The following is a 27,627-nucleotide window of genomic DNA, read 5'->3' as shown; positions in this document are numbered from 1 at the left end:
TTCCTGTTAATCTGGTTGCCTGTGCTACAGTGACTTGTCTGCAAAAACATCAAAGTAGCTCATTTTAAATGTTGCTTCTGCTTAACATTTACCACCATTTCCCACATCTACTCTTGTCTCGCAGCCAATGTGCTTCAGCTTTTAAATGCAACAACACTTTTTCTTAGTCTTTGAACAAAATGTAAATGACTGAATAACAAACTTTTTTTTGTGTTTTTGAAGTGAGACCCCAGGTTATTTTGATTACATTTTATCTGTGGCTAAATGAGGAAGATTCGCTTTGGATAGGGAGATTTCTATAATCCATTAAATCAGGAAAAACTGTTTTGTAGACCTATAGAGTACCAGACCAGGTTGTTGATAATAGGTTGTACTGAAGTTCTGCCTGCAAACTCAAAAGCAGTGGTGGAAAAAGTACTCACATTTTGTACTTAAGTAAAAGTATCAATACTGCACTGTGGATGTACTCCATTACAAGTAAATGTTCAGAATTCAAAATGTACTAGAGTAAAAGTATGAAAGTATTGGCATCAAAATGTACTTAAAAGTAAAAGTACTAAATGTTTGAAAATAGCAGATCTACAGGCGGTCCATGCATGTTTTATAATATTATATTTTATATCTGCAAAGTAACTAGTAACTTAAGTCTTCAAAGATTGTAGTGGAGTAAAAGTACAATATTTGGAACCGAGATGTAGTGGAGTAGAAGTAAAAGTATTGGAAATACTCAAGTAAAGTACAAATAGCTCAAAAGTGTACGTAAGTACACTACTTAACACTTTGACTGCCAGACCCCCCCGGCCCCCCACCCTGACCAATGCCACCATTAGGTCCCATTCATTCTGCCCCGATTCCAGGGAATATATTGAAAATGATCCGATATTCACATCGGAACAAAAATGGGAGGTTTGGTAAAAGAGGATTTTTTTTTTTACCAAAATAATTTTGGAGTGATTTCGGTGAGCGGTTTTGGAGATAGGTGCTCGAGAGTGCGCACTGCGCAAACCAGTCAATAACCTCAGAAATCTAGATTCTGAGATATTTGAGTTCAAAGAAAAAAAACTTTAGGAAGCCATAGCGACAAATTGGTAAATGGTAACGGAACACAAGTACCCTTGACAGAAAGAATGTGAAACCAGCTTTCATTCTCTGCAAAAAAAGTTTAAAAAATATTGTACCATCGTCTAGTTTCAAGGGGGCAAAGTGAAAAAGTATGGAATGACTCAGAAGGTGGAAGTTGTCTTACAGTTTGATAGAACTATGCACTGTGAATTCACTGTGTTTTTACCTGGTCTAGAAGGTCAGGAAGACAAAAAGTCAGAAAAGCGATGTCAACCTTTTATTTTATGGCAACATCGAACCCTAACCCTGGTGAGTACCTCACACATCCAGCATGAACATATTTATGTTCAACAATATTTACAAATATTTAAAAAAAAAAAAAAAAAATCACAAATATGACTTCACAAAAGTAAAATAAAATAAATGTGCAGCAAGTAAAGAATAAATAAAAGAATATAAAAGTCAAAATAAAGTACTGTATTCTAAGGCAGGCAGCACAACAATGTCTATTTGTAGTTGGCCACTAGATGGTACGGTTCACCCTGTGTGTGTGTGTGTGTGTGTGTGTATGTGTGTGTGTGTGTGTGTGTGTGTGTGTGTGTGTGTGTGTGTGTGTGTGTGTGTGTGTGTGTGTGTGTGTGTGTGTGTGTGTGTGTGTGTGTGTGTGTGTGCGTGTGTGTGTGTGTGTGTGTGTGTGTGTGTGTTCGTGTGTGTTCATTGTTCTGGGAAACGAGGAAGAGAAGTCCCAGAAGTTCTTCAGCTCCCATAGAGTGACATTGGTCCAGGAAGCGAACCTACAGTGACCTGACCTGACTCCTCCGCTATTGCTATCTCCGCCATCATACTGTCCTCTGCGTTGTCATTGGTCTGGTTGCAGATCGTCTCCAGCAGCTCATGGCGTAGCAGGGAATGGGTAGACTGTGGGATCCCATCCTTCCTCCATCCAGTCAGACTCCACGGGCCCTGTATATGATAGAAGAAAAAAAAATACTAAATGATACGTCTGTATACGTCTGAAAACAGCAGATCTACAAGCACACAACGCCTCGCACCGCGAGGCGTTGTGTGCTTGTAGATCGGCTGTTTTCACTAGTCTAAATAATTTCAAATGTATGTATATATACGTGGCCACTGAATTCTATGGGCTCTGCTTTGATACAAATCTACAGCTATGCCAGTCTATTGGCTCTGCTGGCAGAGCCTATAGACTGACATAACTACTGTAGATTTGTAGATCGATTTGATAGGTTATTATGTCTCACACACACACACACACACACACACACACACACACACACACACACACACACACACACACAGAGATTGTATTACTAAACTATCTATCTAGGTATACACACACGATAAAAAACTAAACTATAAAGAAATGTATTCTTACTGGAAGAAGTTGGTGGAACTTACAGCTACTACAAACCATGGATTGACATCTAGAGCTACTGCACATACAGTATGAAACAGAGCTGATACCTTTATGTAGGAAAATAATGCTGCTATTTGTACCCTGTATATATATAAAATGTCACAATGCGACATAGCTCTGTTTGAACAATGCTGTACCCCCTCCAACTGTATATATGTTCCCCATTTTCAACTGTTTTTTTATTGTATTTGTTATACTTGCTTTGGCAATGTAAACGTATGTTTTCTCATGCCAATAAAGCTCCTTTGAATTGAATTGAATTGTATAATGAAACCAAATGCACCCTACGTGAAAAAAAAACAATAGCAGGTCAGGCTTATTGATTGATTGAAGAATGTATTACAAGCTTGCATTAGAAAGAAGTAGGCTACATATTCATGGCTTATTTCAACAGGAACCACACTTTATGCATCTCAGTGGTGTGTTCTAGACGATCACCCACTATTCGTTTGGCCAGGGCAGACGCTATTGTGCATAATCCCTATCAAATACGCTACTTTGAAAGGTTCAAGAGGGCAGACGCTATTCATATTTTATTTTTCCTCCATCACGGAGGTATAGAGGCCAGCGGCTGGCGGCGCCAGCCGACAGCAGACCCCGTATACGTGCGTTACCGTTACAGGTAGACCACAGCACTGATCTCATATAACATTGAAAGACAGACGTATAGAACAAAGTGAAACAGAGAACATAAAGTTTGTAACGCTTACCGGGTTCGCAGTGCATTCTACAGGGCGCGGGGAGAAACGGCAGCAATCGGTGCTCTGCCTTCTGGCCGCCAGATCCAAAATCGAGGCCGTGGATCCTACCAGCCGAGGCCTTCGATGAACCGATCGCCCGTAGGAGCTCTTCTCGCCGCCAGATCCAAAATCGAGGCAGTGGATGTAGCAGCAGAGGCCCTCGCTAGTCGCTGATGAACCGATCGTGGAAGAGCGCCGGCCACCGCCGTTGACTGCGGGCTTGGTGTCCAGAGTCAGACTGTCCACGGGGCATGGCGCGGGGGGGTGTCGCTCTCCATTCCGACATGTCGCCACTCCGCTGACCCGGCGCGGGGAGAGACCACGGGATGCGGGGCATGATTCGGCTGCCTATCTCTCTAAATAATACTAAATCTAATGATTTTATAACTAAATTCTCTGCTGCTTCTGATTCTCGCTCTTTCTCTCAATATATCTCTCTCTCCCTCTGATTGTTGTGTGTCCGGTGAAGTCACTGAACTCTTGTTGTGTGTATAATGGGCCTCTAGACCCTTGTTTCTGGGGGGAACCGGCCAACCAGCATGCTTGAATTTGGTCAAATGAGCGTGTGATGTCATGCAGGGGCGTCAATTGGGTATGGCAGGGGTATGCAGCTGCCATACCTTGACAGGGGGAAATAATAAAAATGTACCTTTCATCGTGCCTGTTGCTAAGGTATGGCAACATGACTGGTGTCTTCACCAGACACCAGTCATGTTGCCATACCTTAGCTTGTTCTGAACTGACGCCACTGAATTGTCATGCATGACGACCGTCCCATCGTCCAAAAGGGCTGTATCTTGGTTACCGCATAGATCCAACACTGTACTACTGTAATATGAAAAAAAAGGGTCGGGCGGTATATCCCTCCCTACTTTTTAATTGGCAAGATTGCGCAGGAAGTGGCGGGCGGTATATCCCTCCCGTGGCAGTCAAGCTGTTAAGTAAATGTACTTAGTTACTTTACACCACTGCTCAAAAGCAACTTCAGATTACAGAAGTCTCTGGATAACTTTTTGAAAGCTGAATTGTATTGTCTCCACTAACTTGTGCCCTTGCCTTTTTATCAGCTTGCAAAGGTGATTAGTAAAGAGACGCTGCAACTAATACGAGTATTAATCGTCACTTTTTCCTCATTGGCTCAAGGCCAGCCAATGAGGCAGTAGGAGCAAGATCATTTAGCGACCTAAATGATCTTGCTAAATCTACCAACCGGGCTGCAAAATCACCGACCGGGACCAGGTCGGTGATTTAGCGGCCCGGTCGGTAGATTTAGCGACCCAGTCGGTGATTTACCGGCCCGGTCGGTAGATTTAGCGACCAGGTCGGTATATTTAGCGGCCAGGTCGGTGATTTAGCGGCCCGGTCTGTAGATTTAGCGACCCGGTCGGTAGAATTAGCGACCAGGACGCGACCCGGGCGGTTGGTAATTAGCGACCTGGCCATTAATTTAGCAACCCGATCGGTGATTTAGGGTTAGGGTTAGGGTTAGGCTTAGGGTTAGAGTTAGGGTTAGGGTTAGTGTTAGCAGCCCGGTCGGTGGATAAGCGACCCGGTCGGTCGATTTAGCGACCCAGTCGGTGATTTTGCGGCCCGGTCGGTAGATTTAGCGACCCGGTCGGTACATTTAGCGACCCGGTCGGTGATTTTGCGGCCCGGTCGGTGATTTAGCGACCCGGTCGGTGAAAACTACCGACCAGGTCGCAACCCGATTGGAGGTCGCTAAATGATCTCGCCCTCTCTCCAATGAGGGCTCGCCAATGGCTTCCCATGTCCTCTCAGAATATGGCATCTAACTGGGATCCAAACATGACGGATGCAATACTGTGTTCGGCCACTGCATGTAGATCTATGGTAAATCTGTGGCTCCGTTCCTCACTCAGCCAGCCAGTCAAAGGGCTAGCTCAGTTTTCCAGAAGCAGCCATCTTGGTGGCGTTTAAGTAGACAGGATCACATACTGGCAAACATTGTTTCATTAAATGATAGAATGCAAAAGTACATTACTAAACACATGTATGCTATAGTGTGTTCAGTCAGAGCATCCTTCATTTGTGTTCATTTACAGTATGTGTGAGTGGAAATCTAAACCTGAACGGTAAACACAACCCAGACCAGCTTGAGAACACTATCATGAGGTGTCTGCATCACCAAAAACAAGTTTCAATCATATATATATGTATTGTGATTTTTATTATACTCTTAAGAGATCACATCTGCAATGCACAGCACATAGTCAAGGAATATTTTTAAATTAGTTTATTCCACACGTTAGAACTTCTGCTGAAAATGCAAACTAAACAATGAAATACCAAGAGTAGCCTATTGAACCAGGTGGCCACAGATGGATGATGTTGCTAAATAATTCCTTTCCACTAGCTTATCACATTCTATATCTCAACTAATGAACAAAAAAAAAAAAGAAATCAAAAGCCCCCAAGAATCACACAGTGTAACAGACAGTAATTTGGAACCATGATCAAAAGCTTTACCAATGGTTCAAAGCCAAATAGCAGATTGACAAGAAGAAAAGCAAACGGAAGCAGAAGGTGCGAAGGGAATACATTGTCTCAGCAAAATAAAGTTTCCCTCTTGATATTCCCATAAACCTTTGAGAAATTAACATCAAGGAAACAGGACAGATGGGCACTCAATCTCTAGTTGTGTTGGCTCTGAAACTGCAGAACTAAGGAAGATGATCAAAATCTAAAATGAAGAAATGCCAATTTCACGACAGCCTCTTTACACACAACAGACACCTTTTGTTTTCTGAGGGTTGCTTTAAAGGAGCTTTATTGATGAGGAATATATATATATATATATATATATATATATATTAGATCATGGTAAGAGCGCTCGTTTTGTAGTTCACCACACACCCCTACCACCACCTGGATCAATTCACTTTGATAGTCTCTTATCAGCGCACCTATGTAATTCTGCGTAGTCACCATGAGATGGCGACAACAGCCATTCACTTGTGTAGTCGCCCGACGTCACTCGTCTGCGACCCTTCTCTGTTGTTTACTAGCAGCCTAGCTCAGCTGTAGTTAGCCGTTAGCTTACTATGCCTAACTCTAACCCTAACCTTAACCTCAGTAAAACTATGCCTAACCCTAACACTAACCCTAACCCTAACCTCCGTGGGGTGAGGCGCAGAGGCGCTATCATTCCTGCCGGCGCTACGCTGTCATTGTCATTGTTGTGGATCAAAGCGACCGCAATTGTTCCGCCCCGCGCCGCACGACGAGCGCTCCGTTTCTCGATCCAACGGTGACATATATATATATATATATATATATATATATATATATATCCACACACACACACACACACACACACACACACACACACACATATACAGTATATATTTTCCTCATGCCAATAAAGCTCCTTTGAATGGAATTGAAGTCCTGCTAAAGACACACTGTGATTGGCTAGTAGTCACTTTGAGTGGCAGCCTATCCTCTTTTACAGGTCCCTCCAATGAACTTCAGCAGCGAATGAGGTATCTAGCTTTTTATCTATGATGTAGTCAAAAACCTACAGGGAAATCTCGCTCTTTCGAACGACCGTCATTTCGTCAAAGGAGCGCTGGGAGGGTTAGCGACTCACCCCACAGAGGTTAGGGTTAGGGTTGGTTGTCGAAAAGATGACATGTAGAAACAGCGAAGCGCTCCCAAAACCTACACCTGTCTGTGTGCTGAGGCACCCTGGAAGTTGTAGTTGTTGCTACAGCGGCCATTTTAATAAATTGACACACACACACACACACACACACACACACACACACACACACACACACACACACACACACACACACACACACACACACACACACACACACACACACAAAATAGACCAGTAAGACTCCCTAATCGGGAGATAAGCGACCGTCAGGTCGCAGCGTGATTTTAGGGCAAAATGTGTAGGAGCAGTGTCCAAAAATGTGGTTGAAAAAAATCGGCCTGATGGTGGCGCTGAGTGTAGACATAGTGTGTACCGATTTGGGTGATTTTAGGGCAAAATCTGTAGGAGCAGTGTCCAAAAATGTGTTTGAAAAAATCGGCCTGAAGGTGGCGCTATATGGGACAGATCCATGTTGATGACATGAGTGTAGACATACTGTGTACCGATTTGAGTGATTTTAGGGCAAAAATTGTAGGAGCAGTGTCCAAAAATGTGTTTTGCAAGAATCCGCCACATGGTGGCGCTAGAAGAGGGCCATGTGAGAAATGAGGGGTGGGGTCTCCGCACCGCTGAGGCGGACGAATAGGTACCGGCCCCGGCTCTCCCGGTCGCTCCTAGCCCGAGTTACCGCATTTTATGTGCGCTGCAGTGGCAGGGGGTCCTCCACTGGGGGCGCCACCACTTTTGCATCCGTTCTGGAGCACCAGGAGTCGGTGGTCCCCGGGAATTCCCCGTGAGCAGCCCCGTTGGGGTGGTCATTTGGTCATTTTTGCACATTTGGTCATTTTTTACATCTGGGGGTCCCCCAGGGACCTGGGGGTCCCTGGAGCTCCGGGGGTCCTTGGAGGTTGTAGTTTGGCAGGCAAGGAGTGTGTGTGCAAAATCTGGCATGGATCGGGGCAACGGTTGCGGAGATATGAGCAGGGCAAAAGTGTGACATGTGACGTGTGACAGACAGACTGACGGACGGACTGACTGACGGACGGACTCACAGTTTGTGGAGGTTTTGAAGATCAAATATCTTGATGCTGAAACTGTCTGGGGTGTTCTCAAAAGCCTGAGTAGATGATAACATGACCCAAATTTGTTTTGAAAGTGAAATATCCCTTTAAGCAACCAACACTGGCATTCCAAGGAATGCCATCCATTTCATGTCGGGCCATGTGCTGAAAAGTCTGTGTGCGTTGCGGATGAAATAAAGCTAAAAATAGAATGTGCTTTATATTTTGCCTTTTTTTCTGTGTGCAAACATTTTTCTACCAGCCAGAGATACAATCATAATCACTCATTAGCCTTAAACTTTAAGCAATTACTAAAGATGTAGCCAAGGCTCAAGAGATGCTACAGTCTGCACAAAAAAAGCTGATATGGGGTATGTGGGCCAGTGTATACAGTAGATAATGAACTCATGAATTCGAAGCAGAGAGATAGCAACAGAGACACTAAAAGAATGCACAAGAGACGATGAGGTGGAGGTTTCACACTGAAAACTATGCAATGCAGACAGATGAAAGCACAGTCACATATTTGAGAGCTGTGATAGTGACAGAACTAGATTTTATTAATATTTTCTCAGGGCATAAAAGGTGTGTGCCTAATGTAGGTTATGAAATGGCATGTTGTTAGATGGAATTTAGTACCTGTGTGTCGAAACTTCAATAGAAGTCTCATTTTAGCGGTTGCGAAATCTACACTTGGTTGCTATCACTGGAATGCCTTTGAATTTGAAAATAATAAGGTACAATGTAGTTGGCATATAATTCTGGGTTTTTACTGTACCATAACTTTGTTAAAAACCTCAATATAAAGTAACATGTTAGATTAATGTTTAATCACTTTTTGAGTGGTGCTAACTGATCCAATCAGTGACTGTGTGACCATGTATTTTTCCAAGGGTTTTCCCATGGTATAAAATAATGATGTTGTAAGTTTACCAAGTGTAAATTATGACTTTTGTACTTTTTGTAAGATACTACGCTCGTTTATATGCTCTCCAGTCTGGTGTGTGTTGTTTTGTTATGTCTTGTTGTTGTATTGTCTTTTATACAATCAAATAAAAATGTATAAAAAAAAAAAAAAAAAAAAAAAATGTGTTTTTCCATTGTATCAAATACTGATATTCTATGATAATCATCATCATCATCATCATCGCTCACTTCACACGGGTGATCTTTACGTGAAATGGAAAATATTAGTTTAGCGAAAATTATCTATGCTATAGGGCTTTAATGCTAAGCTACCAACTGTGCTCTTATGCCTCATTCACACTATGGCTTTTTGTAGTGTGAATGAGGCATTACGCAGAGGAGCTTAGGCTTTTTTCTGTAGTTGTCCGCCTGCCTTGGTAAGATCCCCACTTTTGATGGATAGGCACTATGGGTCAGCCATCATTTAGGTAGTTCATGGTTTCATAAGAACTGTTGATGATCGAGGTCACTGATCGGTACGTGCTTGAGGACTTCTGTTAATACACCATCTTCACCTCAACTCCTCCAACACTGGAGAGATGCTTCAGCCCGAGTCTCTACCATGTTGTCCAAAACGGTTGGATGGTTGCCAAGTAAGTATCAGAGGTTCTGGCTTCTCTCTTTTTCAGTTCTATTTTTCCTGCAGTCTTCATGGAGCTGGTGGAGCGGGCTTTGTATAGTAGCTACGGTAAAAGTGAAACGTTTGAATAAAGAACTTTGTAGCCTTTCAGAGAACGTTATGCTGCAACATTTCCCATGACCAAGAAGTAAGCCATTTACCATGAGAGGGAGTGGGTTGTTGGCTGATTTACCACTGTTTCAGGGTTGTGGCACGAGGCGAATCCAGTATTTGAACATGTGACCACAAAAAGTGGTAGAAGATCCAATTTATTATGGTATGGCATTATTTTCATCACTAAAAACCAACTGCAGCACACGTTTTCTACAAAGCCACTTTATCCTGGCAGGTTTTTAATTTCAGTGCAGTCATACCCAGATAAACCCCTACCAGCACTGTAGGGAAGAGCAATGATGACAGGTACCGTACTTCAAGAAGTTAGACTTCAGGTAGTTGGAGCACTTTATATTCATGCAATATCTTTTAGTAATTTAATATTTCTAATAATTTGAATAATTGCTTTCATCTGAGTGAACAAATGAGGTTCATTGCGAGGTGGTAGGAGGTGAGCAAATATTGGGTGTTTATGCCACCATATATAAAATTATGAGCAATAGGCCTAAGTAGCTAGTTGGGGTGAAAACGAAGTAAAATTAAGTAATGGAGTACACAAAATAGCATAATCCCATACTGTTGTGGGCAAAACAGACATCATTCTCATACTGTCTTCACTGTCACCATCATCATACCTTCATATGAGGGGCGGCATAGCTGAATGGTTAGGAAGCCCGCCTGGGGAACCAGAGCGCCTGGTTGTCCCAGGTTAGATTCCAGGCCAGGGTAGCAATGTCAATGTATGTCCCTGGGCAAGACTCTTAACCCCTAATTGCTCGCGCGCTCCTTGTGGGCAGCGAATCTCCTGAGTTGGGCTGAAAATACAGAATTTCCCTCGCTGGAGGAAATGGGTATCTATGATACAGCCTTTTCAATGAACGTGCACATTCATCCATTCACACACATTCATACACAAATGGCAAAGGCAGCCATGCAAGACACCAACCAGCACATCCAGAGCAGTCAGTGTCTTGCTCAAGGACAATTCAACATGCCAGGAGGAGCGGAATCAAACCAGGATAATTTCAAATGTGTCGCCAGCACAATTATGGAGTAAAGATTGAGTCAAGGAATCATTTTTCAATGTGCGTGCGTGTGTGCGCGTGCATGCGTGCGTGCATGTGTGTGTGTGTGTAAACATTTTGATCAAATGAATGCAAATTTGAACTTACAAAAAATATATATCTGAACCAACATACAAGTTTTGTACATAAACCATTTTGAGTTTAAAATTGTTCATTGAAACATGGTGAATAAAACATTGGCGGGTAGCACCGTGGTCTGAACGCAATATATGTGTGGATTTATTCCTATCTCAGCAGCCATAACCCACAGCGACCCTCTTTAAGTATTTTTAAGCATCCTGCGCGATAGAATCACATTTACACTGCATCTAAAGACTCCACCTTTTGCACAAAAAACGCGCATTTTTACCCCAATGTTCCTAGCAGCTTCTCCTGAAGCTATTGTATTCGCACGATGTACACTTTGTAGAAAAGTAATGTGTGGGTTTGCTATGCAAATCTTTCCCCAGAGTGTCTCCTACGCAATTTTCGTCACCAAAGTATCAGGTTACAGTTTGCTTCAGCAGTGACGGGCGCGCAGCAGCGAGAGCCTAGCTAGCCGAGAGCCTGTATCTTACAAGAAGTTGGCGGCCCTTCGGGCCACTCACCTCTAGAGTTCGGCCCACTCACCTCTTCACAGCAACATACTGTCTGTCTGTGTGTGTGTGTGTGTGTGTGTGTGTGTGTGTGTGTGTGTGTGTGTGTGTGTGTGTGTGTGTGTGTGTGTGTGTGTGTGTGTGTGTGTGTGTGTGTAGGGGTGTGTGTGTGTGTGTGTGTGTTGCTAAAATGAAAACATTGAAATAATGAAAATAAAACATTGGCAGGCCTATTATCTATCTATAAATGCGACAAGTCTCTGCGTGTCTGTCTGCGTGTATGTAATCCGCGTATCTCGAGAACCGTTCGTCCCACCGGCTTCAGATTCGGCACGCGCGTTCCCCGCCGCGGCACGGAGTGCAGTGCCGGGTCTCGACCCGACCCGACGCACGGTTTTCCCGAACCGGCGCGAAACGTTCGGAATCTCCTTATGCGGGGTTGATTGTTGACATCAGGCTGTTCCGGAGGAAATCGGCGAAAGCTCTGACTCATTGTGACATCACTTCATAAAAGGCTCTGACATCACGTACGCCACAGACAGATATCTCCATATATGGGCATAAAATGGACCCAGACTGCAGTGATCTCCATATATGGACATAAAATGGACGCCGACAGACAGATACAGATATCTCCATGTCTCTGTATTTGTTAGACACAGGGGCAAAACACAATCTCTTCCTCCTGGCTGTTAACAAAACAAAGATTCGGCACGCGCGTTCCCCGCCGCGGCACGGAGTGCAGTGCCGGGTCTCGACCCGACCCGACGCACGGTTTTCCCGAACCGGCGCGAAACGTTCGGAATCTCCTTATGCGGGGTTGATTGTTGACATCAGGCTGTTCCGGAGGAAATCGGCGAAAGCTCTGACTCATTGTGACATCACTTCATAAAAGGCTCTGACATCACGTACGCCACAGACAGATATCTCCATATATGGGCATAAAATGGACCCAGACTGCAGTGATCTCCATATATGGACATAAAATGGACGCCGACAGACAGATACAGATATCTCCATATATGGGCATAAATGGACACAGGCAGACAGATGGTCAAAACGGGTCCTATGAAAACAGGTATAATGGGGTTTGCATTAAAGGGCGGGGCATTCATTCCCTATTTACATTGTTCCGAGTTGGCCAGGTCGCCGACTAGACGCTGGGCCGCCCTTCGGGCGGCCCAGCTTCTAGTAGTAATAATAATAACACAATTAGGCCAAAACTTTTTTTTTTTCAAAAAACTTTTTTTTTTCTCAAAAATTTTTTTTTTCTCAAAACACTATTTTTTCTCTAAAAAAAATTTTTTCTCAAAAAAATATTTTCTCTCAAAAAAAGAACTACCCATATTGGCCCATTACAAATCCATTTGATTGCTGGTATACCGTGAGGGCCCCCGAAGGGGGCCCGAAATTCTAGTCATAATAATAGTTAATTATAGTATAGTTAATGTGATTGTGATGAAGGGGGTAGGCCTGATGTCAGGTTAGGGTTAGGGTTAGGGTTAGGGCAGGGGTTTCCAAACATGTTGTGCCCAAGGAAGACCAATGGGAACATCAAAATATCATAGCACATTCATGGCGAAAATAGCCGATCTACAAGCACTGACCTCGCACTGACTACGCCTGCATCAAGGGGTTTATTAGGTAGGCCCTAAAATTATGCCCTTGAGCATGAACATTATTTTGGGTAACTGTTTTCGGTTTGATCTTTCCGGCCAAAGTGTAGTCCTTTGAGGACTACAACATGACATAGGCTGTTTCTGCTCCCGACCGGATCAAAAGCCCTACATTGGAAGCGATCCCAGGCTACAAGCACTATAATGATTATGACCAAAATAAGGACACCAGGTTTAAATTGTAAAATATATTTTTCTGATATATTATTTGTCTCTGTATTTGTTAGACACAGGGGCAAAACACAATCTCTTCCTCCTGGCTGTTAACAAAACAAAGAACTGAATCTGTCAATATGCAAATTGTTTTGATTGCACCCTCTATGTATTTGGATACAGGTGAATACTCAATGGCACAAACCACTCAGTTCTGTTTCTATTTGTAAACAAGTCATATTGTATACAAAATATATACACTTGACTCACTGAATGCAACATTTCAGTGAGTCACTGTTCACTTATCCAAGGCAAAAGACATCACTCACATAGAGGTAACTAAACATCTATAAAGAGAGACAGAGTGATAAACTCTCATGCCCGTAAAATGTGAACTCTTCCAATAATTATATTGGCTATTCCTGCAAGAACATTTTAATATTACATTTGATGTAATGTTTGCAGTAGCCGTAAAGTGTAAGGGGAGCAGAGAGCGCTTTTTTATGTTCTTTTTCTTTTTTTCTTTTGCTACCTTTGCCTTATGCCTTTCCATAGTAAAGAGTAAGACACACTGGACCACTCATCCCAGCTGCTGAACACATATTTTTTATTACATGTATAGATTTTTCAAATACAACCCAGAGACTCAGAGAGAACAGAGCACAGGGTCACCATAGGGCCGCTGCCCCTGGAGCTGTTTGGATGTTCAGTGTTTTGTTCAAGGGCACTTTGGCACAGCTGCTGGGCACCGTATAGATGTAATACCCTGATTACCCTCCAGTGCCCTGTCACCAGCATAACTTGGAATAGAGTTGGAGCTATAGGATCAAACCAGCAGTATTTGGCTTCTGGGGATCCTCCCTGCTGTACTGTACACTCTACGTAAATGCCACCCCTAAAGAGCCCAGTAATTCAAATGAGCTGAGATGAAAATCATGAAGTTGTAACATAAAATGGATAGAATAGACATTTTCATTGCAACAGTGATTCACTGACAAAATGTGTGTGTCATCAGAGCGGGAAACCAAAAAATAAAAAGGGAAAAACAACTGTGTAGCTTTCAACTTAGTACATGCATGCATCATCTCTACGCAGGTAGAATACAATGGAGCAATGGAGCGGGTTCTCAAATTCAACAACATCGACTTAAGGAGCTTAGTTTGACACATGGTGAGATGCATGGAGGCTGACAGCACAAAAAACCTGGGGGCACGCGATATCCTAGCCATCCACCTCAATAATATCATCCCTTCCCAATTGGGGAGGAGTCGTCTGGGTGTCCTGGGGGTGGGAAGTGGGGGGTGGGGTGCTGGGGGTCCATGTGCAGAGCTAAAAAGCCAGGACTTGGAGATCATATCAGTGTGGCACGTCTCTAACAAACTGCAGACATTTGCTTTCAGCTCGCCTCCCAGAGTGATGCTGGCGTGTGCTGTTAAGTCAATCGTTGCCTTGCAATGAGAATATTGATTTAGCTTGCAAAGTCTTTGCACGCTTCGTTTATTTATCATTTTTACTGCTCCATTCCCTCCCTCCGACCCCCCATGGATACTGACATTATTACCGGGTGGATTTTGGGGCTATATGGCTCATTTCTGTTGCATTTCACGGTCCTCATGAACCATGCAATAACAATAGTTATTATTATTATAATAATATTAATAACTAGACTGCACTCTGTCGAGGTGCCAACTTGCGCCTTGTGCATTCGTGGCCATGTATGGCCTACTTGTGCGCCAGCAGAGCGTGCAAATACTGCGATCGGTGCGGGGTATGTGGGTGTGTGACGACACTTGTTGGTTGGTGGTGACGATTATTTATATATCAGGTCCCACTTATTGGTGATGACACTGAGAATGCTGCTCCCTCATTGGCTAAAGGCCCTGCCTTTGTACTGTTGGATGGAAACAGATGTACTTTAGATTGGTTTCCAAAAAGTGGCACATTGAACACAACTTAACAAGCAACTCTTTGAAAGACTAGGCACCTGAATGACAAGAGGTTTGAAGAAATCACACCTAGTGTGAAATGAGCAGTGCTTTTGAGAATAAATACTCTTATAATGTATATGATGTAATTGTTGTGGTGTTTGCTTTGTGGGACATACGGACGGACATACACACAAAGCCAGATGTAGTAGCGGTTTGCACGGCTCAAAAATGGACAAGGCAGGAGAAATATGATTAGACACAAGCTAAGGCTAAGCTATATCTAGTGAGGTACAAGGATTAGGACTGCGAGAAAGCCGGATGCCTTCTGCCTTGTGAGACTTTTGTGTTTTCTCATTTTCTGGGAATGAGCTCGGAGGTGTTGGATTATGAATCGAGTATGACCTATCAGACTGACCTGGCCCTGGAAGGTCCTGAGAATAACCAAGTAGAAATTTTAAATCAATAAGCATGGCACAACCATAAGCTCAGTAGCTTCTCAGAGGAAAAAGACAACCACAGTTAGACATGTTTCAAGGTTGTGCTATGTCCAGTCTTACGAAAAAGATGTAATACCGTATGTCAAGTTCGAAGTACAGCACTTATCAACAGACACAAATGACTGCATGTTCTAGACTAGGACATGTTGTAAATTAGAGGCGAGTGATGACATGAGAATGACTTGTGCAATTATGTTGTTGTTTGTGGGTGTGCTGATGCTGTGTTGATGGGTTTTCCTTGTATGAGTAATTGTGTCAAAGGTTTTCCCATTGGTAAACCAGACAAATCTGCCATTAGGTAAACATAAATAAAATAAAAGAATGCAGTGATATTTGTCTGGCGATGCCAGGCTAATGAAGGGTGGCACTAGAGGAAAAGCCATGGGGTCAGGATCTTCTGAGATAACTTGTGTGCAAGTGGAATGGAATGAACACGTTGGGTAGAAAAATACAAAATTAAGCATTAAGTGAGTCCTGTCCATCGTCATTGGAGTGTGCAGTCCCTCCTGAGAGAAGCAGTGCGATGTTGTGTGTGTGTGTGTGTGTGTGTGTGTGTGTGTGTGTGTGTGTGTGTGTGTGTGTGTGTGTGTGTATATACACTGTAATATAGGGTTAGGGTTTAAGTATATATATAATATATAATAAAAATATATGGTGGAGCTGAGAAACAGACACAAACATACAATAAATGTTAAATGAGCGATGCAAAGTGCAGAAAATAACCAGAGGGGTTGCAGCATATGGGGTTGGAGAGTCTATCTGCTACTGTTGAGCAGTTTTATTGCCAGGATGCCAATAGTGCAGGGAAGTTCGTCCAGAGCATCCCCACTTTTTGGGAACCTTTCAAAGGGGGAGAAGTGATTGAGATAAAAATTAGATACAGTGGGAATGGGGCGTCCAGTGTATAATTTGTAGCAGTGTCCCTGTCTCCCTGAGTACTAGGTAGCTCAGACGATAGAGCTCTCGCCTTTGGACCACAAGGTCATGGGTATGATCCCAGGCAACGCCAACTCAGCGTATGAGTAGCACGGTCTTCGTTGCGGCAAGTCATGAGGCAAGTACTGGGAGCTATTGGTAGGAGTTGTGCTCCACCTCAGCAATCCATCTCCCAGACTTCTAGCACATTGTAACGGGTACAGACTCCTGCGTGTTACTGACTGATAGCGACAATAAGCTACTCCCGACCTACTTACCGATGTCATCACTTAATTAACACTTGGTTCCTGCTCAAAATATTAGTTTTAAATGTAATAATAATTTAATAATAATAATAATCACAATAATGTGGTCCTCAGGAACACTTTGACACATAGACAAGGCACCACGCACCAGTGTGGTCTTCTATCAGCAATCTTCATTGCGAAAGTGATCACAGAACAAAACAATATATTTTGACAAAAAACACAAAAAAAAGATCCCACATTTTCCTCTCAGAAAGGGCAAATCTCATGCTGATATCACAGAAAACTGTAGATCTTTATCTAAATAGATTGCTGATATTTTGTTGCTATCTTCTTACAGTAAATGCATGGAATCTCTGAACGTACGTCTGTAATCTCGAGGACCTGTTGGGATTTTGTTTTTCTCTGTAATTTAATTACAAAAGTTAAACGACACAAGACACTAGTATAGAACCCTGAGGCCAACCATATGAGAGGCGTATGACATTTTCCACGATATTCAAATTTCTTTAGATGAACTTGGGCTTTTGGAGATTTACCTCCGATCCCAGTATGCCCATATAAGACATAATGGGCATAAAAGGGACACATGCAGTACAGACGGGTACATCGGGTAGCCTACTCTGACAACGGGTACATTCCCTATTTGCATCGTTCCCGAGTAGACTGGTCTATAGTATGAAATAAAACTACTAATATCTCTTTACCCAGGTTTCACCATTAAATTACTGCCCCTCCCCCTTCTCCTCCTTCTATTGTTGACTCATGCATCACTGATCATCCACAGTTGGCATCACACTGTAGTTGCATAGCACCGCAGAGCTTTCATTCATTTATTTAAAATGAACAATCCTTTTTTTCCCGCTTTATCTTATACAGTATATGCCAGAAAGGCTTTTACTGAGCACATGAAGTACAAGAATTTCACCGCCCATTATGCTGCTCCCGACTGTTTTATTGTCGCCGTTGTGCTGAAACTCCAAAATTCTACCTGTTCAGGAAATGGTAAAAAGAACATTGTGTTCCAATTTTTAGTCACAAGCTCTTGTTAATTATTTTCATTGGTTATATATGTATAAAAATCCAAAGACAGAATACTTTCAACCTGGCATTCTTATTTCAGGCAAACCATTACATGTGGAAATACGAGCTATTTTAGCATGACACTGTCATAATATGACAAAGTCTAAAATATTCGCTAAAGAATAACCAATATTAAAGCATTAATTAATGAAAATATATATGTATGTATGTGTGTATATATATATATATATATATATATATATATATATATATATATATATATTAGAAGATGAAATATAGAGATACAAGGTTTTTGTCCGACAGCTATGATTTGTCTATGTGGCAATAAACACCTCGAACCTCAGCTCCACAGGACCTAAAATCCCTTAGTCAAGGGCACACCGACAGTAGCTCTAATCTAGGGCCCTAATTTAGTTTACTTTATTTCTTTTTATTTTGCTTCCCTAGGGTACTGCATTATTTTAATGTCTACAAATATCAACTGACTTGGAAAGTGCCCACAGCAAGAGACAAAATGTCATGCTTTGATGCACTCCTGGGTTGGGGAAAAAAAGACAGTAAAAAGAAAAGAAAAAAGCATCCCACCGATTCACCGAGATCCTGCTAGATGTTGTGGTCTATGGGAACGGCGAACAAGCATGATCTACATGTGTTCTCTGCTGAAAGGGAGGTGGTGGAAGGTGTAAAGTTATAGCCTAAGTATCTTGGGGATTCTATTGTGAGGCAGTGTGCAGAAAGGAACACCAGCATCTGTCCTGTCTCATAAAAGGTTGCCTTTTAAATATTGATAAAACCATCATGATTCTCTTTTATCTGGCTTGTAGTGAAGTGGTTTGGAAATCTGTCCCATGAAAACAGGAATTCCCCAAAATTGTCAAGTGGACTAGTAACCTGATTGGTGAGTCTCAGCTGATGCTGTCATCTGTTTACACAAAACATGTTGTAGTGTATGGCTATATTCTACAAGAGTACAATCCCTCTGGCTGGCGGTCTGTCCTGAGGCTAAGCACTTTTGTGCTGCTTTGCTCAATACTGTCATACACTGTTTGTGAATCATCTCTCAAACAGGCAGCCTACATGTGTATAGGTTCTTTATGCCTTTTATTGGATATGCGTAATCAATATTGGTTTGTCTGATCTATGTTTGTTTGTTCAGCATGTTCATTTTATGATGTATTATCTCTGGAAGCACTCTCATGACTCCTATCTGTTTACATTGTAAGTGTCTTTTGTAGTTCTAATGTGGAAGGCTTAATTTCACTGCAAAGGAAATTTGCCCATGGGTAATAAAGAGCCTTTGGAGCAGAGGGTGGTTGGGGGGAGATCGAGGGAGGGAACTTGTTTATGTGATTGCATGTGTGTGGGCGCAGACTCTCAAAATGATCAGAAATAGGTGCCAAAGAGGAATCGATGGCCATACCGCCTTAATGCATTTTGACCTATTGCAGCAATGTATTGCTTGTATGCCTCTTATCTGTATGTCGGTGTAAAGTAACTAAGTACATTTACTTAAGTATAATTTTGAGGTATTTGTACTTTACTTGAGTATTTCCAGTTTTCAGTACTTTTACTTCAACCCCACTGCATCATGGGCAAATATTGTACTTTTTACTCCACTACAATTATTTGACCATTTTAGTTACTATTACTTTGTAGATTTTGATTATAAATACAAAACATGAATTAACAACTTCAGCCCTACAGTATATCCATTTCGGCCATTTGAAAATAGACGATCTACAAGCTCTTACTAGATCTGCTATTTTTAAAAATCACACCCGTGTGAAGTGGAGCTGTGTGTGTGTGTGTGTGTGTGTGTGTGTGTGTGTGTGTGTGTGTGTGTGTGTGTGTGTGTGTGTGTGTGTGTGTGTGTGTGTGTGTGTGTGTGTGTGTGTGGATCATGTGTACCGATTTTTGTGACATTTGAAGAAAATATGTAGGAAAAGGAGCAAAAAGTGTGTTTTGGAGAAAGTTCAAGATGGCGGAAAATCTATCATGGCGCAAATGGGCGTGGCCTATATGGGGAGATGCGTCATGACCCAAGGAATCCAGGGAAAAAATATTTTTAATTTTCCGACCTACGGTTCAAGAGTTACAGGCCAAAACGTAAAGTGGGGTGTTATAGCGCCACCATGAGGCCAAATGACACAATTATTTTTTATTTAATCCTTGAAATCATTATGAACCTCCTCTCCAAGTCTTGAAACTGTAGCCCCTGTGGTTTGCGAGAGACAAATAATTGAATGTGAGTTTTTTCGATTCCCATTCTAAGTCAATGGGGAAAATTAATTCACTAATAAATTAATATCAATTAAACTATAGAACCTTTCTCTTAGAAAAGTAATAGCCCACGATTCCCGAGTAAGCCGGTCGATTTGACATATGGCGCGAGGGCAAAACTGTGGGACTAGTGGCGTGCCGAAGTTTAGGAAGTTCAGGCTACATACACAGTTACACACACACAGACACACAGACATACAGACAGACACACACACAGACCCACACAGCCACGTATAGGGAGCCTGTGTTTCACACAGCTCCAAAAATATATATTTTTTTACATTTGAAAACTTGAAATGGGACATTCTGTGAGCACTTTTACTTAAGTACATTTTGAATTCCAGACTTTTACTTGTAACAGAGTATTGCTAGAGTACATTGCAGTATTGATACTTTTACTCAAGTAAACCATGTGAGTACTTTTCCCACCACTGCTGTATGTTTACTGAGAGTATAGCAGAACAGCCCTGGCTGAAGCAGGCTGAAGGCAGATTCCCCTTTAGCTGAGGGCTCTTGCTAGGATGTTTGGTATACAGTGGACCAAGCTTTGAATCCAGGTAATGTACACACAAGTATACAAATGCTGCCCTGGGGTCTATTTTGTTTACCTCTCTAGGGGAAATAAGTTACAACTGATGCTTTTTGTAAGCTTTTTATGGTGTAGTGCCGAAGGGGCCAGCTGTGTAAAAAGATCCACTATAGTAGAACTAAGAAATTCTGAATTTCATTCAAAGGTAAGAACACACAAGTTATTTTATCAGGTTAAAGCTGGTGCTAAACTTGAAATGCAATGCAGTCTAAAGAAACCACCTCTGATCTGCAGATTATGGAGATGATTATCTTAGTTTGTAAATTAAAAGATTGATTGTCACGCTGAATGAGTGTAAAGTGTCACTGTCCTCGAACTAAAACAAGCACAACCATGTACTAAACAGAAGAATGCATGTTAGAGAATCATTTGAAACAATTCATCACATTTAACCACATGCTGCACGGAAAATTCGGAGCAGGTGTCCATGAGGTCATAGAGAATCATTGAAAAAGAATATTTTTTTTTAATCAATTTTCTGTGTGAAAAATCGCTCCTGTCTGCAACTAAAAAAAAGAAAAGAAAAAGAAAAAACTAGACTAAAACAATTAATTGACTAAAATGTGACTGAAAGTTCTAAATGTAATTTTATTCAAAAGACTGACTAAATCTAAATAGAAATTACCGTTAATTACGTGTATGAACTTTTTTTGCTCACTTTCTTTAGCCTTGAGTGAATCATTTTCCAGTCTCCACCATAATGCTGGGCTAAGCCTTCGATCTCTCAGGAGGTAACATGGCATTTACTCTGGTGAATGCTAACCTGTCCAAAACCTTTTTCAAAGGGCCACATTAAAAAATATTAAAACACCCAAGGGCCGACTCTATCTCTTGACATAATGCACTTTCGGTCGGACCATAACAAAGTCAAATATATGCATCACATTTAAACAATTTTATTTAACTATCGTCAAATATCAATGGTCTTTTGTGCAGGTGTCTGCTCTGAACATAAAAAATAACTCAGCCTTATCTCACATTACCAAATGTAACCATACGTGCAAGGTAAAAAAAAAAAGAAAAAGAATGAGACGACAAGGAACAAGGAATCCTGACAAATTATACTCTGGGAAAATATTCTTCTATAACATGTGTCCCCGGGCCGCATTTGGCCCCCGGGCCGCACTTTGGACACCCCTGGCATAGAAGATCACTGCCCTCGGGACTTGGGCCCTCGGGACTCTTGCTGGGGCCATAATTCAGCCCCACTATGACTATGCCTGCACCTCCTGGTACTCCAGCACCAAAATGCCACTGAAGACTAGCTCCAAACCTCCCACAACAAACTGATTCGACTGCTTCTCGACCTGGGGCCCATGTCCCATGTTTCCACTTTCCTCCACACATTTTGCAAGCCTAGGATGGCTCAAAGTAGAACACAGGGTTAAACAACAAAACATGGGACTGACCACTCAAGTGTGGAATTTCTTGACTATTTCCCTTAAAACATGTAACTCGCTGGCCTCCTTCAAAGCGGCCCTGAACGTTCACCTTTCAGGAGGCCAAAGGCGAAGGTATCAACACTTCTCCCATAAGACAGGCGAGACGTGAGACCCTCCCCCACTGTTTACCTTACACCCACCCCCACTTTTCCCCTGCGCTGAACATATAGTGTTTTTGGAGCTGTGTGAAACACAGGCTCCCTATACGTGGCTGTGTGGGTCTGTCTGTGTGTGTGTCTGTGTGTATGTAGCCTGAACTTCCTAAACTTCGGCACGCTACTAGTCCCACAGTTTTGCCACCACACACTCGCGCCATATGTCAAATCGACCGGCTTACTCGGGAATCGTGGGCTAGTAACTTGCTAAGAGAAAGGTTCAATAGTTTAATTGATATTAATTTATTAGTGAATTAATTTTCCCCATTGACTTATAATGGGAATCGCAAAAACTCACATTCAATTATTTGTCTCTCGCAAACCATAGGGGCTAGAGTTTCAAGACTTGGAGAGGAGGTTCATAATGATTTCAAGGATTAAATACAAAATAATTGTGTCATTTGGCCGCATGGTGGCGCCATAACACCCCACTTTACGTTTTGGCCTGTAACTCTTGAACCGTAGGTCGGAAAATTAAAAATATTTTTTCCCTGGATTCCTTGGGTCATGACGCATCTCCCCATATAGGCCACGCCCATTTGCGCCATGATAGATTTTCCGCCATCTTGAATTTTCTCCAAAACACACTTTTTGCTCCTTTTCCTACATATTTTCTTCAAATGTCACAAAAATCGGTACACATGATCCACACACACACACACACACACACACACACACACACACACACACACACACACACACACACACACACACACACACACACACACACACACACACACACACACACACACACACACACACAGCTCCACTTCACACGGGTGTGATTTTTTCTTGTAAATCCAACAAATGTTATTTTGTTATTGTTGCTACAGTATGTCTGTAAATTGAGTGCCAAGGATCTCCGACGTAAACAAGACCGTAAAAGACCTTATTGGGGATGTTCCTGTTGGGCAGGATGTTCTAACTATAACCGTGCTGCATCTCAAATGTGACTACTGTACATGTGATGTTGTTCATCGTGACTAATACAATATTCAATCAAACATCACAGGCGTCATACACAAAATACAAGCCTAGTAACTTGCTATACATGCACAGGGAAGCCGCGCTAATTGTGCTAATATGTAGTGTTCATTAATATGCATTGTCCCGTCTAAATAAACAAATAAATACAAATACAAATTAGCATATGTGTCTTCTTCTGTATTGATAACATTATCAAATGTTGGCATCCTTTTACATTTTGCATGGAGACACTGCTACAGTTTGTGCTGTGTGTTAGGCTACTGTCACAATCCATTTTGAGATATTGACACTGAGAGCACATCTTGTCTCTCCCATGCTGACTAGAATGCTCTATTGAGCTACAGTATGTGTAGAGTGGAGCCTTAGCTCTATATGAACCATGTTGTGTGTGCTAGAAACCAACCACGAGTGAAAGAGGCTGATTCTCTGAGATCTCTCTCTCTCTCTCTCTCTCTCTCTCTCTCTCTATTTGTCTGTCTCCATGTCTGTCTGTCTCTTATCTCTCTGTCTGTCTCTTGTCTTTCTGTCTCCCTTCTTGTGTTTGTCTGTCTTTCAGTGTGTTTGTCTGTCTACTGAATCTGTCATTATGTGTGTTATTGTGTGTAGTATTGTGTGTCTCTTTCTGTCATTCTGTACAGGCTCTCTCTGTTTGTCTGTCTGTCTGTCTCCTTCCCTCTCTCTCTCTCTCTTCTGGTTGTGATGAGCCAGCAGTATGCCAAAATCCCTCTCCTCACGTAGAAAGGCACAGACCTTGCCTTCCAGCTAGTATGGCCCACTTATTTGTAATCTCATGGATAACTGTCCCCCAGCATAAATGTAACGAACCATAAACATCCAGAAAAACATGTTATTTTCCACTCTAACTTGAAGACAGTAAGTAAAATAGGCCTATACCTAAAGCAGTGCTTCCCAAACTGGGCCTGCACCAAAGATCATGGGGTGGGGTGGGGGGCTGTTTGGAGGTTGTCCAGAACTTAAAACGTGTTGCACAAAATCATAACTAGCATTTTTTGGTCACTACTATATATTAAAAAATAATATATTGTTTTTCTTTTCCCCACGAATAGCCAAAATAGCAGATCCTCAAGTGGCAACGTGTGTGCCGTATTATGAGCTTGTGGTTCGACTATTTACTCTATTCGTCACACGAGAAGTAAAGGGTTTAAAGTACAATTTACAATTTAGGCATTTAGCAGACGCTCATTAATCCAGACCGATTTACAGTAAGCTTGTGTGTGTGCGTGCACGTGTGGGGAGTCTCATCTTGTGTTAATGTAAAAAATAGGATGCTTTTAGAAACTGTATTTTTTTTCGTCTGTCCAAAACGTCGGTCCCACACAAAATATATCTATAACCTTGGGCTGGATTACCATGGAATCTGCTGTGGAACATTTGTTCCCTGGATATTTCACCCTGATTTTGACAGCATGGTGCCAAAATTCCACACAAAGTATCTCAAAGTTGATAGAAACATGAGCATGAACTACTTTTTGGTGGTCCCATGGTCAAAAGGTCAACATTGCACAGAATTCAGTAGGCCTGCATGTATATCTCATAATCTTCTGAGCAGATTGCAGAATGAACTCTATTGATTTTGGTGACCCCCATGGTCTAAATGAGCTAAGTGCAGCGCAAGTATCAATCCTAGTTTACTATTGTTGTGATTTTCACTTCCAATGCCCACATTCTATACTATAAATAACAAATGTCAAGTGCGACCATGGCTGTTGTTGGTCTTAAAATGAGGCCTGGTGCATTGTTGGTGCATTGCATTGTTTTCTTAGGTAAATTGAGAAATTTCAAAAGGTGATTGCAACGTAGAACCTCCCCAGTATTGGTCTAAATCCTACGCAATGCAGCACGTATATTTCCTTACTAATAGTAAGAAAGCACACAGACAACACACATTTAAAGAGGTGGTACCATAGTTTTGTACCTTTTCTGTTAAAATTGTATGTGTCTATGGAGTTGACCCCATAGACACTAATAGACCTGAATGTCGAAAACAGTGATTAAATGACATCATAAACTCATCCCCTCCCCTATTACTATTCACCCAACACTGTGGGTGTGGCTAACCTCAGCTGGGTCGCCAGCCACCTGACAACCAGGCATACTTAATGAACTGGTGGGTGTGGCCACATCAAATCCAATTTTAACACTTTCTGTACACGTTTTTGGAGAAAAGAAATCTTCCTCCTAGTTTAATCATAATACCTGGTCATCATGTTTTTTATATTTCTCTAATGATGCTCTAAAGTTGCTCTACCAGTTACCAGTTTCAATTACAGAAAAGTCACTTATATTCTGTTGGGGTGTACATGACAAAAACAATGCACCCGACCTATAAGTGTCTTTAAAGTCAGACCGAGGCCTATGGTTAAAGTTTCAAAGATGTATTTGCATGCCTAAACCTCACATATGTAGGTGTATGTGCAATGAAATGCAGCAGACTCCACCAGGCGGGCAGTGCTACAAGTAATATGCAACATATAATGGAAGGCATTATAGTCATCAGAAATACAGTAATAAAATGTCGGCAAATCTTAAGTGTGCAAAAACAGCATCAGTATTCATAGACATTGTTGTGGTGAATGACCATATAGACTAGGGTACAATTATGCTAATTGCAACTTCCCTGTGTTACTGAGGTTGGATATACTGTATTTTGCAACCAAATACAAAACAGAATATATAATATATACAAAGAAAAAACAGTATGAATAAATGAGAAAATGATGACACGCAGAATCATGTTCAATTGGCAATTGCACCTTCCCTGCTGGGTTACAGGGGATATACTGTAGTGTAAAGGCTATACTGTTTATCAATATGTTGCAGCCCCAAAAATATTTATACATGAAAGAATACCGAATATAAACAGATTAATAAATTAGCAACCAAGGATGTATGGAATATACATTCATGCAGCAGAAGGATGAATAAGTGAGCAACCAGGTACAGTGCAAATATCGGTCAGTATGAACAGTAACAATTCTGAGTCGAGGTAGGATGTAAGTCGCTGTAAACAAAATCGGTCTCCTCAAGCAGGAAGCGTGTTCCAAACCGAGGGGACGCCAGGAAAAAAAAGGTTCTTCTGCCTCCAGCTATTTTCTTTCAAATGCACGAGTGATAGTGTATCCCGCAAGCAGCTTTATGAAATAAATCATATTGAGGAGCAAGGCAAGGCCACTGAATTCTTTGCACAAATTCGTTGTATGCATTGAATTAAGGCATTACGGTTGTTAGGAGAAATAAAATGTCACTGTGATTGTTTCAACCATAAGAATTCAAGGCATACTGTAAGTAATGTGTCCCTGACCCGTGTGATGCTTACTCTCAGCCCCAGCCCATTCTGATAGTGCTATTGAGTTGCTTTCCTTTGTTCTGTTTTTTTTACTTGAATATAAAAAGAAACAAATATCATACACTAAACAAGAAATTTGCATTTTTTTCATTGTTCCCTCAATCCTTCCAACCAATCTTCAGCGTGTCCCCTGGGAAAACTTCACAAACACAACAACCCACCCTCTGTGCAGTTAAAAATGTGATAAAGGAAGATCGATAAAGAACAGAGAAATAAAGATGGGGGGAAGTCATAAAATAAACATTATCTAATATGGTACAGTGGGATTTTCCACACCTGCAGCTTAAATTCCGTCTAAAAGCAATGCAGATGATCACTATTCAGTGACCCGGTTCAACCTCAGCACCGACACATTTTGTCACCTTCCACTATATATTATTACAGAGCCCCTTTGAATCACAGGCGTGACACCAGAGCAGAATTTGTTCATCTCACATCTCACCACACAACAAGCCTATACCAACAAAGAAAATGTGGCTCCGCTTGTGACTGACTTCGGCAGCAGCACAATTAAAGGCAGATAAAACCCCAGGCTTATTTTGTTCAAGTTAAAAAACTACAGCAGATTAAAAACATTGGAGGCTACATCTTTTAGTGAACTGCAGTGTAAAGCAACACAGCTGCAGCTATGGGTGTTTTAGATTGTGTCAATTTGCATTGACAATACTGCTGGCTACTGTCTGTTCTTACACATTAGCACACATATGGCTCTGGACACACCTAAATCGAGCAAACCCTTTGTTATTTTTGATTAAATGCAGCGGTGTTGCTTACTAGCCTGAACTTTACCTCATGGTTCCACCTCATCTATCCACAAGTTTCCAACATCCCATCGTGCATTGCGCAGAAATTGGACGGAGCTTCCGGCGCCGCAGCCGAGTGTGATCTACAAGCTCACAACGGCTGCATCTGCGACGCGAGCTTGTGTAACGGAGGTGATCCGAACCTCCCCACCCGGGTTCGTACCCGGGTCTCCCACGCGAAAGTCCAATATCTTAACCACTAGACCAAAGAGACATCTCTGTGGTCCGGGGGAGATACTA

The sequence above is a fragment of the Nannobrachium achirus genome (assembly GCF_963921795.1).
Source record: "Nannobrachium achirus genome assembly, chromosome: 6".
Lineage (NCBI taxonomy): Eukaryota > Metazoa > Chordata > Actinopteri > Myctophiformes > Myctophidae > Nannobrachium > Nannobrachium achirus.
This window is presented reverse-complemented; position numbering follows the sequence as displayed.